This window comes from Alligator mississippiensis, chromosome 14, assembly GCF_030867095.1.
Source record: "Alligator mississippiensis isolate rAllMis1 chromosome 14, rAllMis1, whole genome shotgun sequence".
Taxonomy (NCBI): domain Eukaryota; kingdom Metazoa; phylum Chordata; order Crocodylia; family Alligatoridae; genus Alligator; species Alligator mississippiensis.
The window spans coordinates 19,729,485-19,746,215 of NC_081837.1; positions in this window are offsets into that span (position 1 = coordinate 19,729,485).

Below are 16,731 nucleotides of genomic sequence, written 5' to 3' on the forward strand. Positions count from 1 at the left end.
CCCCTTCCCTGGAGCACACCCGCTAGCCTGGGGTTTCCACTGCCACCATCCAAGGCTCTGGACTCACTTCTGGCTCTGCGCACCTTGGAAAACACAGGCCTGATCGTCCAATGGGTCCTAGACCCAATACCAGCACTTGGGCACTTCCCCAAGTCAGGGGCTTATTAGGAAGCCTCCCTTAGTCCACAGACCTAAGGGGCCTCCTTGGCATAATTTAGACCCACCCCTCAATAAGTCTCCCACACCGGTCACAAGGAGAACTTTATTGATTACAGGGGGTAGGGCGGAAACAGGGTAAAAGGTAGAGCAATATCATAGAAATATTACAGGAATATCAAAGGAATCCCATAGAGCAAACCAGGGTGGCTGATGTAGACGTTTAAATGCGCATCTGAGTTACTGAAGCTAAATATCTAATCGGATCTTTAGTAGCTTACTCACTCGCATCGTCCAGATGTCTCTGGAGAGGGGCACCGACGGTGGCATTTCTGCCACAATCCCAAGTAATTATGCTTTCTACATGACTGGTGACTCACTCACAGCACCCCTGGTTGGTGGTGGCCTGCATGCCTCCTCTCACTCTTGCTTCTTGAACACCCATTCTAGCCTGTTTTCTTGGGTTAAAAAAAGTTCTCTCTAAAAGTCAAGACCAAGACTACCTGCAGATCTGAAGTGTTGGCTGAAAGTAAACTTCGTGATATAATGTTATTCTTTTCACACACAAAAAAAGTTTTTCAGCTAGCTTTTCACTACCAAGGACATCACACACACACCACCCTTTTTCTTTGTCTTTGTCCGTGTAACCCCATTTTTTTTTTTAACTTAGTCCCAATTTTTTAAACCTTACTTGTAAACTCTACATCAGAGCAGGCAATCACTTTGGGGAGAGGGCCACTTACTGAGTTTCAGCAAGCCATCAAGGGCCACACGACAGGCAGCCCAGGGCAGATTAATACCAATTCTCTAAATTTTAGGGGCCCCACGGGCCAGGTAGAATGGCCTGGCGGGTCGCATCCAGCCCCCAGGCTACATTTTGCCCATCCCTGCTCTACATCCACATATACTCCAGCCTGCCCTCTCACTCTCCCGTAGTCTTTCCTGCAATGTGGTGGCTTTTTTAGACAAAACCCATGGTTTTTTTGCAAAAGTCTTGATAAAACCAGCCAGTCCCACTGATGTAGGATTTCAAGCTGGGCAGCTTGTTGGCTGTGGTATTCTACCCTGCTGGGGCAAAACAGTCTTTCCCCCACCATCCCTGAAGGCCCCACAGCTACAGGCTTTAACATAACAACATTCATGCTTTCATGTTTCATTACATCTAGCATAGTGCACTTTCTGCTGTAATCAAAATATGACTCAATGGTCATCCTCATGCAAAATCTAAAAAGATATTTTTAAGGCTTTCCACGTCTAAGAATAGTCCTTCCACACACCATGCACCTTCCCCCCTTTTGTATTATTAAAAAAAGCGGTTTTCAGCCAGGTTTTCGCTACTCTCTCTTGCTATAGTGCAGCTTCTTTAAGAATGCCCATTCTAGCTTGTTTTCTTGGGTAAAAAAGAATAAAAGAAAAAAGGGTTTTTCCTAAAAAAGTGAAGGGACCAAGACTACGTGGAGGGTCTGAACAAAGTGCTGCCTGCCAGTGTGGTGGGCGGCGCACGCGCACACACACGCACACATTCTATTTGCAATAACAACAGCGCTGAACTGAAATATAGTCCTCAGTTTCAATGTCCAGGATGCACAGAAAGGATTTGTTTTGGTCCACGTATCTAGAGGAAATGAGTGGCATTGAGCCACTCAGACAGCTTCACGGTTTCTCACCTAAAAATGAGCACCCAATGTTTTCAGTCATTTCCAGCATAATAGTAGTGTGAGTATGCTTCTGAATGCACCAGGCTAGACCAGCGGTTCTGAACCGGGGGTACATTTCCTCCCCAGAGCAGGCTAGGATGGAGGGGGAAAACCATTCCTAGCCTTTAAAGGCGTGAAAAAAGGATTTCTAAAGAAGACCGTGATTCTTTGTGTCCTTCGAGAAGCACGAGAACAAACCATCTTAAAGGAAGTTGGAAATTGGGAAGAACTACCTAGCTGTAAGGATATCTGTAGACTGGAAGAGGGAGGATTGTTAAATCACCTGCACTGTGGGGGGGTTTAAGATCAGGTGATACCTCTGTCTGTGGTTATCTAGATGTCACTGATCCTGCCTCCAAGCGGATGAATGGACCGGATGATGCCTTTAAGTCCACTGACCCTGAAACTTCCCCACATGTAGCCTCAGCTTTGGCCGCTCGTTCTCACCATCCTCTGTCCTGAGGCCTCCTTTTCCTTTCTCATCTGTCCTTCCTCCCCACTCTGCCCCCATCAAGTTCTTCTGCCATCTTTCCCTTCTCAACAGGCCATCTCCATACTCCCTCCTCTCCGCAAGCTGTCACATAGCCTATCCCTCCCCATTTCTTTTTGCCAACTCAAATTCCACCCTCCTGACACCATCTCCTATCTTCTGCAGCCGATGGAAAATATTTCCTCTTGATGCCATCATTTGGCAGCTGGGGTGGGGTGGGGAGGGGAAGGGGTGACCCTTATCCCCAAGCCCAGAAGGTCCCTTCCACTCACAGTGGCACAGCAGAGATCCCGATGCTGCGGATAAAACGCTATACCCTGAACAGCACGAGCACAGATGCAGCCACCTCCGACCACTGCTGCATCCACACTGAGCCCTGCCAGCCACAGGGCAACTTATGTTCCTCTGTCTCCGTGAACACCAGTGACATCACAATGGGGGTTGCAGTGGGTGATGGGGGGGGAGGGGAAACCAGGAGGGATGGAAAGAGTGGGGGGGGAGGGAGGGCTGAAGATGGGCTTCCCGCACTCAGTCCAGGTGGGGGGGGGGGGGGTTGTGGGCATAGAGCATGGATCCAGTGCGGTCTGGAGAACATACTTGGACATTGGTTTCACCCCTGGGGGAACATGGGCGGAGGGCTCTTCTTCTACACATTCGCCAGCAACCTGCAAATGGCCACACACTGCAATCCTGGTGTGAACAGATGTGTGAGCAGGTCCAGGGAAAACAGAGTGAACCCAACAGGTCTTTCCAGCTGTATCTGCTTCAGCTGTTCTGAAACGGGTACATGTACCCCTGGGGGGTATGTGAAGCATCATCAAGGGGTACGAGATATATTTCATACATTGTCTAACACAGGTTGAAGGGCCTTAAAAAACCTCTTGACAAATTTGAAATTGCCAGGGTTTTACTGAAGTAAAACACGCATGCGTGTGGAAACCAGATATCCTACTCCTGCTCCATGCCTCAACTTCACACGGAAATGTCACTCCAAACACCCATCACTCAGTCATGTAGTCAGTTTTTGAACACAGTTGTGTGTTCAAAGTTGTTGCGTTTGCATTTGAGTTTCTTACGTCGCTTTTTTTATACACATGGCAGTTCCACACAAGTAACAGTATACATCTGCTTTTTCCTTTCATTTTGGTAAGTACCTATGTTCAATTTTACATTATTACCAACCTAAGATGTATATTTTAATTATTTTTTTACTTTGTACTATTTTTCAAGGATCGAATTCTTGCTTTGCCCATCCATTTATCATGTCAAAGAGCATTGATACCAGGATTTGTATGTGCAGTATGGCTTTACATTATGCTTGATACAGATTGTTTGCAAAAGCCACAATGCTTCCATTGCTCAAAAGGCACTTTGCAATGGATACATGAAGCCATCTAAACTTAAAGAGCACCTTCAGGCTGTTCACCCTGAGAAAGCTGAAGACCCAGAAGCTTTATTAAAAATCAAGCTAGTACGATTTGAAACAAGGGGCACATTCTCCAATCATGGATTTACTCAACAGAAGAAGCCAGCGCTGGAGGCAAGTTATCACATGGCATTAAGGATCGCCAATGAAAAGCCGCCACATACCATTACAAAGACCCTGGTGAAACCGTGTGCCATGGAGATGGCCGAGCTGATGTGTGGTAAAGATGCAAAACTAAAAACAGCACAGATCCCATTGTCAAATGATACCACTCACGACCGAATCAAGGACATGTCAGAACACTTACGCAAACAAGGAGTGGAACAAATCAAGGAAAGTCTGGCAAAAATTGGCTTGCAGTTGGATGAATTAACTCATGTCTCAAATTGCACACAACTTCTCATTTTTGCTCAATATGTGCATGAGAACTATGTCAAAGAATTTCTCTTTTGTGAGCCACTGAAAGAAACAACGAAGGCAGCAGACATTATAGCTATGATGAATCAATTTTTCCATTCTAACAGCCTTTCCTGGGACCTTGTAGGAGCTGTTTGTACTGATGGTGCTCCTGCTACATTCAAGAAAAAGTCAGGCTTCATTGCTCGTCAAAACATGTGAAGCCAAATGTGATCTCTAGTCGTTGCATTCTTCATCGACATGCTTTGGCATTGAAGACTCTTCCAACACTTCTTTCAAATAAGAGGGATGTTGTCATCCAGGCCGTCAACTTGATCCGAGCAAGGGCATTGAATCACAGCGTGTTCAAAGCGCTGTGCAAAGAGGTTGGGTCTGAATACACTGTACTTCTGCTTCACACAGAAGTACACTGGTTATCCAGAGGACAAGTGCTGACTAGGGTTTTTGAACTTCGAGGTTTAATTGAAATGTTTCTGCGTGAAAAGGGATCAATTCTACTTCAGTGTTTCATAGATCCGAACTTTATGGTTTCTTTGGCATACCTTGCAGACGTGTTGGGAATTCTAAACGCGGTGAACATTTCACTCCAAGGTAGAGAGTGACCGTCTTGGAGGCCGAAGAAAAGGTCAAATCCTTTCAAGAGAAGCTGGCTCTCTGGGGAAGAAGAGTGAATTCCAGTAACTTCGCCAATTTTCCTCTTTGATTAAATTACTTTAGATCAGGCGCATCCAGTGGAACCAAGACTTCGTGAGAGTATTATTATGCCTATCGAAAATCTGGAAGTCACCATTGAAGGAATTATCCCGACTATTCAGGTAGCTGACATTTGGGTAAGGAGCCCCTTTACCATTTCTCTTGAACAAATCAGTGATGCCAACCTGGCAAAAGACGAGCTACTTGATTTGCGCGATAATCAGAAACTTCGTGCTGATTTTGAATCAATGAAATTGGATCAATTCTGGTGCAGACTGGGGGTGGCATATCCCGTTCTGACCAAGCAAGCAAGTTCTAGTTCCGTTTGTCACAGCCTCTCTCTGCGAGTCGGGATTTTCAGTGCTTTTTACAATAAAAACCAAAGCGAGGAACAAACTGAAAGCTGAACATGACATGTGTCTGGCTCTCTCAAAAACGTCACCTAGAATTAAAATGCTGCTTGATAGTAAGCAGCAGCAGTGTTTGCACTAATAAGTTTTGGCATTTGACATGAAGTGGTGGTTTTTTGCACAACTTCTTCTGTGCGTGGAATAAATAAAGTTTGTTAAAAATGAAAAAGTCTTTGTACGAGTATCTTGCTGTTTTTATAGTACACAATTACACGTAGTTTGACATAAAAATTAACTTCCCATTGAAAGGGGGTACGTGAAGTCTCACTCTGAGACCAAGGGGAACGTCGACTGAAAAAGGTTCAGAACTGCTGGGCTAGACTATCGAAAGTGAAGAATTGCCTCAAATGTCTAGAGATTGGACAAGTCACACTTCTTTTATGCATCTCTTCATAAAAGACCCACATGTCCCAGAACAGGTCCTAGGAGGCGCAGGCTGTAGTGTGTATGATCTGCTCTGCTTAACGTTTTGTTGGCCATGGAGGGGAGCAACAAAAGTCAAATTTTGGAAGACATGATGGATTCTACGCAAGGACGGAGACCACGCTGGACTTATGCAGAAGGTGAGGCACTCACTGACATTTGGAGTGAAGGGAGCGTCGTGACAACAGGGAACCACAGCAATAATCCTGTTTACATCTCTAGTTCTGAACAGGTAGAGCAACTTGGCATCAAATGCGACTGGGAACAGTGACGCAATAAAATGAAGACGTTAAAACGTGCCTTCCATCGTGTCAAAGGCAATAATTCTCGGTCCAGTGCCTCACGTAGAACAATTCAATTTTACAACAAGCTGCCTATCATTCTTAAAAGAGATGCTTCAGAAGCTTGTGTAACCGAGTTTGGGACAAGAGATATGCATCACAAGGAACCAGAAACTCCCTGGCGCCAAAATACTTGTCAAGACACAGCTACTTTTCAAGTTCCACCGCAATCAGCCTCCTCCTCCAGAACAGAATCGGCCATAGACCAACAACCTTGCTTGGGACTGCTCAAGGGACCTCTTCAGCACGCAGTCAGAAATGAGCTCCCCCTCTACTCTACTCAACCCAACCCATGCTTTGTGGTACCAGACACCCAGGAGGCTCAACAGAGGCTCGAAAGAGCTCTCCTGTTCATGATGACGAAGGGGGCTCCGACTCAACCGTCCTTGTGTCGCAGGACTCATCAGGTTCCAAAGGGAGTATTGTGTCAGGGAGGCAGCGGCAGAGTCCCGAGACAGAGACCCTGCTATCTTCACAAAGGGTGACTTGTGAATAACAGTACTGGTATTAATACTGTTAGGGATTTTTGGTTTTTCAGATTTACACTCATAATTCGGGGGGCGGAGGGAGAACACGGTACCACTCTCTGTGGCAGATGCTGCACCTGGGCACTCAGCACGTGCATGTGGGACTGTAGCCACTTCCAGGAGGAGCAGAGCTCCAGGCTCTCATGCCTGATGGGGCTGCCTGCTTCCGCCACCTGCAGAAGTAGCTGATTTTTGCTGTGCGACATGCACGCAGCTGTCAGGGGGTGGGGTGGGGAGCATGGATCTTGCTTTAACACACACCCTGAGAAGCAGGGTGCATGCTGTGGTGCTGGGACAAATTTTGGGGGTAGAGACTTATGATGATGATTGGGTGAGAGATAGTAGGCTGTCAGTGGTAGTTCTTGAAGTGGCAGTCCTGTTAAAGCAATTTAAGAATGACTTGCTTTTCTTCATAAATGGTCAAGAACTAACAAGATTTTTCTTGCTATGAACAGGCACTCCATCTTCAAGAGCAGTTGCTAACGCTCAACATCAACATAATTATAAAAAAATTTTGAAAAAAAAAATCAATGAGAAGCTAAAGAAAGAATTCTTCGGCTACTGACTGAAAACATGGCTACTAAGCCCAGCGCAGAAATTACATCTACATTGAAAGATGCGTTCAATGTGTTAGAGCATAGTGACCCAGCCAATTTGGAGATTATGAAATCCACTAGTAACTACATGATACAAAGTTTTAAGCAATTAAATCAGAAGCTTGATCTCATTTTGAGCAGGAATCAAAGGTTGAAACAGGAGTTTGTAACAGCATTTCATGAATGCCCATGTACTGGTAGAAGCATCCAGAGTAGCCCATCCAAAAAAACTCTCCAATCTCTTGCAAAGGCAAGCCGTGCCTCATGTAGCTACAAGAAGAGAGCCCCAAGGCGCTTCAGGGATGATGATGAGGAGGGTTCAGGGAGGGGGCATCTCATGGGGGAGTAGGTTCTCTTGACTGGTTTTCTATGACCCCCCCCCAGGATTGGTGTGCTTCTCCTTCCCTTCTTCGTGTACTGCCAAACCAGTATTTGCAAAGCAGATTGTGAACCTAACCTGGGTGTCACAGTGCCATCTCTCTACCTACTTTAAGAACTTTTTAAAAATTTCTGATAGAACTGAAGTATCACAAAAGGACTTTGAAAGCTGTCCTGTCTTTTTAGTTTCCATACAAGAGGCTGGGTGAAAACCTTTTGATGCTGGGCGGGGTGATACAGGGAGGCACCCGATAATATGAATCCCAAAGCTGGTGACAGCCAGCTTGGGGCCAGCATGATCAAGGCTAGTGTCTTGCAGCTGAGGGCAGTTATCAAGTAGGTCACCAGCCATTAGGCCTTTACAGAGGCATTAAGGGAAATATGCTACATACTGTTGCATAAATTTGTTATGGGGCACAGCAGGAAGACAGGCAACTGCAAGATGCCTTTGCGCTACCCAGTGTAGTGACCTTCATGTCAGGCACGTGCAGCCACTTGGGGTTCTTCCCTACCCACTCCATAGGTAATATGGATAATCCCCCCTTTACCTCCCCCCAAATTGCAGTGCACACTACTGTGTACATGCTGCGGCACAACCACCTTCCCAGCACAGGACCAGTAGGAATGCTGTGGACACCTGTGCTTTGGGGACAAAGGAGAGTCCGGGACAGCGGTAAGCTGGCGGATGGTGGGGTAACTTGCAAAAGTACAGCAATTTGGAGTTGAATTTTTGGTATGAGGTAACTGCTCAATCATATCCCAACAGCTCTTTAAAGGCCTGACAGCAGAGATGCAGCAACACAGATGGATGAGGACTGGTGTCAATGGGGATAGAGATTAATTCCTTAGGTATATAACAGAAAGAATTGTTAAATACAGTTATGCACTCTCATAAGAAAGTTCAAGTACTTGGATTCTCATATTTAGCAACCAGAGACGCTACACATTGTACAACACAAATTTCAAAAATTTTTGGAAGGAGTGAAACCTGGCAGTGGAGTATGACAACAGAAGAAAAAAGAAAATTAATCTTTTATTTTGGTACAGATTAAATTATGTTTTTAAATAAAGGTATATTTGTTAATTTTTAAGTTAACTTAATATAATATTTAAGTTAACTGGGGGGTCACCAGGAAGTGGGGGATACAATGTTTACCAGGGTGACGGTCGGGGTAACTAGAAACAATGCACACAAGTTGAAAGAGAGCAATTTCAGGCTGGACATCAGGAAAAAGTCCTTTATGGTGAGATCGCCAAAATATGGAATAGGCTTCCAAGAGAGGTGGTGGTGTCGCCTTCCTTGGAAATATTCAGGAGATTGGATAGACACCTGGCTGTGGTCATCTGACCCCAGTTCTCTTTCCTGCACAGGGCAGGGGGTCAGACTCATTAATCTAATAGGTCCCTTCCGACCCTAATAGCTATGAAACTATGAATTTAGGTTACTACATTTTTTTTTTTTTTTAATACAATGCAGCCTTCCTTGCGTTTGCTGGAACTGAGGAAAAACTAGGTGCCTGTCCCCCTCCTTCCCCCCCACCCCCATGTCCTAGCAGAAACAAACGGGGGAAAAAAAGTTTGGGGTCCAGGTGGAAACAGGCTGGGCAGCTGGCTCGCTGTGAGAAGGGGATCGCAGAGGAGGCTGGTAAGTGAAGTCAGAAGCAAGATACGTACGAAAAGACATATCATGTTTTTTGGAAATCTCGTTTTCATTTATCTAATATAAGCAATAATCAGTAAAAATTTGCAAGATTAGCGCCTGGTGCCCACAAAAATCAGTGCAGGACAAATTAAATGAACTTCCATTGATTTTCAAGTGAACGCAAGTGGCACCTGGCAGTGCAATAGTTGCAAAGCAGTCAAAAAAAAAAAAAAATCACATCTTCAGGCACATCAGATTCATGTTACACATTTCAAAGGATCAAAATAACCCTCATGGAAGAAATTTAGGAGCTAAAAATAAAATATGGAGGTATTTTAAAATTACCATACAGAAAATAACTAAAACAATAAAAAAAATTTAAATAAAAAAAAAAATCAGCAGGTAACGTGGATATACAGACGCGATATAGCTAGCTTAATGGCGATTTTTGTGATGTGGTAACAGGAGAGATGTAACATTTACAAGGGCCAAAATTAGCAGCAGTGCATTTCTTTGAAGAATGAATCATTTGCTTTAAAGTCTGAGATCTCGTAAGGTTGATGATTCCTACCATAAAGGCCCAAGATTTATACTCCCAGTCAAAATCATTGCTTGCAGCTCTTCTACGTCTAAGAAATCTCTGCCACAATGAGACTGGAACAGCGCACGGACAAAGCAAGCAGCTTCACACCTTGCCAAAGACATTTGCAAACTGAATCTGAGTGAGCAAGCAAGGGCCAGGGTTCTTAATTATTCCCAAGCCTTGGTTTCAATCAGTGTTTCACAGCACCTCCATTGGATAATGCAAGGCTAGGAACCATCCTGGCCTCTCCCCTCTCTCTAAACCAGTGGCTTCAATCTTCACCCACAGCACCCTTTATTAGACTCAAGGGCCCCCCACCCCAGAAGATGCCAGTTCTTTAGTTTTCACTCACTTTTTTAACTTAAGTAAAAATATTATGAGCAATTCTTCTGTTGCCAAGAACTCAGAAAGACCAATCACCACAGACAGGACAGAGCTGTTTTTAGTACTACTGATTTCCATTTGAAATTTCTAGTTTTTTCTTGCGACTCAGGTTTGCTGTGGCCCCCCGTTGGGAATCAAGTTCTATACTCTTTTCAACATCTGATGCCTTCTCTAGGTCACGAAGACCTATTTTTTTTTTCTCTCTCTCATTAAACCCACGCTATTAACTGCTGTCTAGGTCTTCATGGCTAAAATACCTACTGCAGCCTCCTAATTTCTGGCCTTCTTGACAGGTGAAGCCAAATCTCCGCTGCTCACTTAAGCCAACCATATTATTCACTCTCTTAGAGGCTTCACATTGTTTCACCATTACACTCAACACAAAATTGCAGTCCCTTTCCCTTTAAGGCAGTTATCATTTAGGTTCTTATCATACCACTAGCCAGAATGCCAGTCTCCATTGCCCATCCCCGCCCCACAGTGTCATTTTTCTCCTGGCTGCTCTTTATTCCTCAACAGCTGGGCCTGTGGGGAAAATGGGAATTTTTGACCTCTGTCTTGTTCAGTAAAACTTCCAAATCGTACTTTGAAAACAAATGCTTAAATATAAATCAATCTTCTCAGAGTGTACTGTATTATCTATGATTTGCCTTATGGTGGCGACTTCAAGTTCATTAACAGCAAGGCCTAGTATTAGAGATAGTAACTTAATTCCCTTAAAATGCAGCTTTCCCCTAAGCAGTGCACACTCAGAACACCCCCCATACCACTGAGGTGTACTGGCACCCAGAAGCTGGGGTGACAAGGTTAAGAGCCATCAAGTTCTCTTTCCAACTCAGAGAACCAAAGGGCAAATCTTGACTATAACAAGTGCAGTATAATGGCAATATTTCCCCCCCCCCGCCCCCCCCCCCCATTAGTTAGCTAGTTAGCTCCAGTGGAGGCATGTTTTAGCGCCTATATTGACATGTTGGGGCCGAGACAACAGAACTGGCAGCACCCAGCTGTTGGAAGTGTTGCTTTGCAGCCTTCTTGCACCAGGCCAGGCTGGCTCTGGATCATGCTCTTCTCAATACTTCACTTCCTACCCACTTAGGCAATGAACTCTATATTTAGTTTGGAGAGGGTGAGAGGCCAGACATTTGGCAGGAGCTAGCATTTCAACAGCTCTTAAAATTTGGCAAGTCTTAAGCTTGAGCAGTTGTTGACCTTGTGCACCCCAGAGCCTAGATATTTCCACAGCAGTGAACTAAACCAACGAACCATTTTCCACCCAGAAAAATGCTAAATTCATTGCTTTTCACTAGAGGAAAAAAAAATAAAACAACTCTCTTATTGCAAAGCACTGAGTAGACCCCGAAGAGCTCAGAGTGATTTCAACTCCCTGAACTCCTCTATGAAATCCCATCTTGTACGTCATGGCTGCGCAGCTAACACGGGCAATGTTGTCTGGCACCTCACAGCAGCCTGAAAAGCAGCACCCGAGGGCGCTGTGCACCCTGCCCCAGCATCCAACTGAAGTACAAAGGTTTGCTTCAGTCATTTTGGGACCTGCTACCTTTAGGTCCTGACTCCTGATCCTATTTCAATCCCCTGGCAGCTTTCATGTCTCATTGCTGCAGTTTAATTCATTAATTATCTTTAGCAGGTGATTAATGAAAGCACCCTCCTTTCAGTATCTGCCCTTGCAACGCAGTGCTTCAGGCCCCAAAACGCCGGGACCCGCTTCTCAGCACAACACCTCCGCTCACCCACCCCCCCGCCGCGTGGCGCATAAAAATGGCTGAACGCCACCAACGGTCGTATTTAAAGGCTCTCAGCCGCGACGGGCATCCAACGTAACCAATCAGCCCCCACCTGATCCAGCGCCACTCCTCCAATGGGTGCTGCCATGGCAGGAGGACCCGCTCGCCCCTTCCCTGGCCTCGCCCCTCCCCGCCGGGGGGCTTGGCCTGGGCGCCGGGCGCCCTGCGCATGCTCATGTCCCGCAGGCTTAGTGTGCGAGCGGCCGTGGAGCGGGACGGAGCTTGGCCCGGTGGGGGTGGGGCGGCCATGGACGCCGCGTGGACACGCAGGTGCAGCTGTGAACCCGGGCGCCCGAGGCGGAGAGCGCGGAGCTCCGCGCCTGCCGTGTCATCGCGGTCCCTGGCGCTGCGCATCCCCCGGCCGGCACGGAGCAGCCCCGGGGCCGGGCCCCTCCCTGCCCCAGGTGGGGACACCCCTGCGCCCGCCCGGGATGCTCGGTGTGGTCCCTCGTGTCATTTCCCAGATGCCGGGGATTGACTTTAATCAGCGTTTGCTGGTCTAATGGTTTCTCATTCCCGCGGCGCGGGGTTATTATTGCAATAAGATGGGTTTTAAAATCTGGACTCGCAAAAGGTTTTTTCTGCCTAAATGAGGGCTAGAAACCCTCACTGTGCATGAGCTAATCGTTTTTATTGTGGTTGATGATATATTACTGTTGTTATTATTGTTATTCTATATTATTATAAGACGGCTTGTTTTGTACACTCAGTGGAGATGAGCAACTTCCTTTTTTTTCCGCCTCCCCTTTTCTTCAGTTAACTCTCAATCTGGGTCGCTCACTGCAATTTGCCCATCATAAATTTCTCCCTTGTGTTTGGGGGAGAGTTTTTTTGCAGGGGGAATCCTTTTTTTTTCCATTTAAAAAAAAAAATTATAAATCTACCTAAGGCTGGTGTTTGGGCGGGGGGAAGTTGCATGTGGGCTCCCACTCCTCTGCACTCCTCTGTCCTGAGTTGGCGTTGCTGGCAGGATGGGTCTTCATTTATTTTTAACTTCAGTTGTAAGTGGGTTGTAGTGCCACTGATTCTGTCTGGGACAAAAAGACACCACCGTCTGGGTGGATAACTGATTTCTTCCAGCTGGCAGTCAGGGAGTGCAAGAGGACAGAAACCCTCGTTTTGAGAAAATCTGCCTCTTTCCCACCTGATGTTGGGGGCTGTTTATTCTGGATTCAATCTATTATTGTTATTCTCTTCTTTTTCCTTCCCACCCCCACCTTCCCTCAGTTTTTTTCAGCTCTGCCCAGAGAGCACATGGTGGGGTAGTGGATGAGGCTGAAGTTGGTTGTTTATTCTCAGTTCCTTATTTCTTGTTCCCAGTTTCTTTTTCACACCTAATCTATACCCAATAAAAAGCTTGTTATTAATGAATTACATATCCTAGAGAAAGAGCGTTTCATTGGCTATGCATATATACTAATTAATATGTAAAACAGTATCCTGCATCTAGCATAGAGCCCTAAATGAAGGTCAGATGAGGATGGGATTATGGGGCAAAATACATCTTGGGCCGCCCAAAATTTTCTCTTCATGCCACTGGGGGACTGTCCCAAGAAATCCTGATCACAGTCCTACCCAGCCCAAAGCATGGTCTGGCCATGCCAGGCTGCCAGTCCCCATGCCCACTGTACTAAAGACAATGGCTTCAATAAGGACCTGGCTTTTGGGCTGAGATTATGATTGGCAATTCTTTTGGGGCCATCCCATGCCGTGTCTCTCTGTCACTGTAGGACTCTCCTGGACATCTCTGGCCAGGGTATTGCCTGGCCCAAAGCATGGTTTATGCACGTCAGGGTGCCAATTGACCAGTCCCCCCATGCCCACTGTTCTGAGTACATGGGCTCCAATAAGCAACCAGTTTTGCCTGGGTTTCTGGTTGGAAATCTTTTTTGGGCCACCCCACGCCATGGCTCTGTGCCACAGGAGAATCTGATGGACATCTCTGACTAGAGATGCCAGGCCCTTGGCCATGCCAGACTAATAACTGACAGCATCCCAGCCACTGTGCTAAGTATATGGACCAGAATAAGGAACTGGAATTTGGGCTGGGATTACAGCTAGAAATCCTCTTGGGCCACCCCATGGCATACCTCTGTGCCATAGGTCAGCTCTCCTGGACCTCTCTGACCAGAGACTTGCCCGGCCCAAAACACGGTTTGGCCGTGCCAGGCTGACAACTGAACCCCCAACACCCACAGCCACTGTACTAAATATATGGGTTTGAATTAGGAACTGGTTTCTGGGCAGGGATTAGAGACAGAAATGGTTCTTGGCCCACCCAACACCATGTCTCTGGCACTGGGGCACACTCCTGGACATCTCTAACCAGAGTCTTGCATGGCTCAAAGCATGGCTTGGCCCTGCCCCCACTCCCAACCCACACACGCTACTAACTACATGTGTTTGAGTAAGGAACTGGATCTTGGGCTGGAATAATGGTTGGAAATCCATTTTGGGCCACCTCACAGCATGCCTCTGTGGCACCAGGGGACTGTCCTGGTCATCTCTGGTCAGAGTCCTGCCTGGCCCAAGACCCAGTTTGGCTGTGCTAGGCTACCAACTGACACCACCCCCCGCCCCCTGAGACATTGTACTAAGTATATGGGCCTGAATAAGGAACTGGGTTTTGGGCTGGGATGACAACAAGCAATCCTCTTTGGGCCACCCCCTGCCATGCCTCCGTGGCACTGGAAGACTCTCCCAGACACCGCTGACCAACGTTTTACCTGATAGAAAGAGCACTTTGGCCATGCCAGGCACCAATTTACTCCCCATCCCCATGTGCTATTTACATTTCTACCAATAAGGAGCTGCCCTTATGCTGGGATCCTGGGGCAAAACCCTCATGGAATCATCCCAAAACATGTCCCCACTACCAAGGGAGCCTCCGAAAGGAATCTGGGCATGTCCCTGCCTCGCTTTTTGAGTGTACGCCTGCCAGTTGACACCCAACCCTTAAGACCTTTGTGTTGCTGTTCCAACAGGCTTGGGATGGTAGGACAACTGCCTGCATGCAAATAGAGGGCACCGGTACATGTGATGCAACTCGCTCTGATGCATAGTCAGAGTAGACCTGATTAAATGAGTTTGCTGCCAGTCTGCTGAAGCATGCTAATTAGTGCACTCCAGCAGCCTCTGCATCGTGTATTCAGTTGACTGTCCCCGTGGTTTAAAATGGCAGCGCCAGCACTTTAACTAAAGCTCTTCTAACAAGCTTTGTTAAAGCGCCCCTGCCGCCATTTTGAAGCACAGGATGCTGAATACATGTAACGCTGCAGCCGACTTAATTAGAGTGGCTCTCAGAGCCGTTCTGTTTAAAGCAGGCCCTCTCTCCACCCCAGAGCATGTATATAGAGGCCCCTAGGGATTTTTCAACAGCTTTTCACACTTACCTCCAGCTGCCACCCAGAAGCTTGGTAAAGTAACTTAAAGCTGGGTGTTGAAATTTAAAGCAACCTGCTCACTCACTAGCAAACATTAAATTAGAACAAGTTTATTACAAGGGAGAAGGGGAACAGTGGTACTCCCAGAGCAAAACCTTAACTATTAGCCTTCAATTGTAACTAAAAATGGATCACAGTCACAGTCAGTGGAAAACCAACCTAGGGAGCTCCCGCCTAGCTGAGTCACTGGGGAAGCGAGTCTCACCCACGGCTGCCATCCAGGGACCACCTGCAGTCCAAAAGAAATTCCTTACTCAAGCCTGTATACTTAGTGCAGTGGGCATGGGGGGCTGCCAGTTAACAGCCTGGCATGAAGAAACCGCGCTCTGGGCCAGGCTAAACTCTGATCAGGGGTGTCCGGGAGAGTCCTCTGGTGCCACAGAAGCATGGCGTGGGGTGGCCCAAGAAGCATTTCCATATCTAGTCCCAGCCCAAAAGCCAGTTCCTGGTATCCACAGACAAGGGGATGGTGTTCCCGCGCCAGTGAAGTCTGTCTGCCCCCGGGGTGCAGCTGTATGTGACCTAGATCAGAAATGCGCCAACTCAAGGCAGGTTCCGGAGGTGAGAAACAAGCAGAGTCTGAAGTGAGGGACGATGGTTGTGGGATGTGCTCGCTCCTTCCCCCCGGGGGCCGTTGCCATCCTTTGAGGGGAGCTGTGCAGGACCCCAGGCCTTACCGAGGTGGCGGTCCTAGAGATCTCAGCAGCAAACTCATTGGGCTGCGCTGGTTTGCTCTCCTGAGCCCTTCTTCAACACGAGCAGTGCTTCACAGCGCAGAGGGTACCAGCTCCCTCCTGCCCTGCACTTGGTGCCACAGGCCAGCAGCAGTGACGTGTGGCTGAGCAGCCTGGGCTGTGCCAGGTGTCAAGAGATTGTACCTGAGTCACACACAGGTCACAAGAGGGGAACGTTCCCATAAGCATTGCTCTTAGGGTTGGTCAAAGAGGGCACGTGGCCCTTCACCTGGAATTCAGTCACCAGAGGACCTTGGGGCTGGGGAGCACAGCACAGGGGAGAAGGTATCGCTGCTGCAGAACATGCAGGGGCAGTGAGTGGGGTGGGCAGGGATGGGCAGAGGGCCCTTGAGTGCAGGAGCAGCAAGGTTGGGGGGTTACATTTCTGCTATCTCTTTGCAGGGGGTTCCCGTGGGTCTGTCTGAGAGATATGCAAAGGAATCAAGTCCAGACTCTAATGTGTCACTCTGGGCCTTGCTCCAGCCCCCAGCACTTACCCAACCAGCTCCAGGATGTGCATGAGGCCCAGCGCTGATGGCCCACCTGGGACGAACATCCACTAACCTGAACGTGAAGCAGGAAGGGT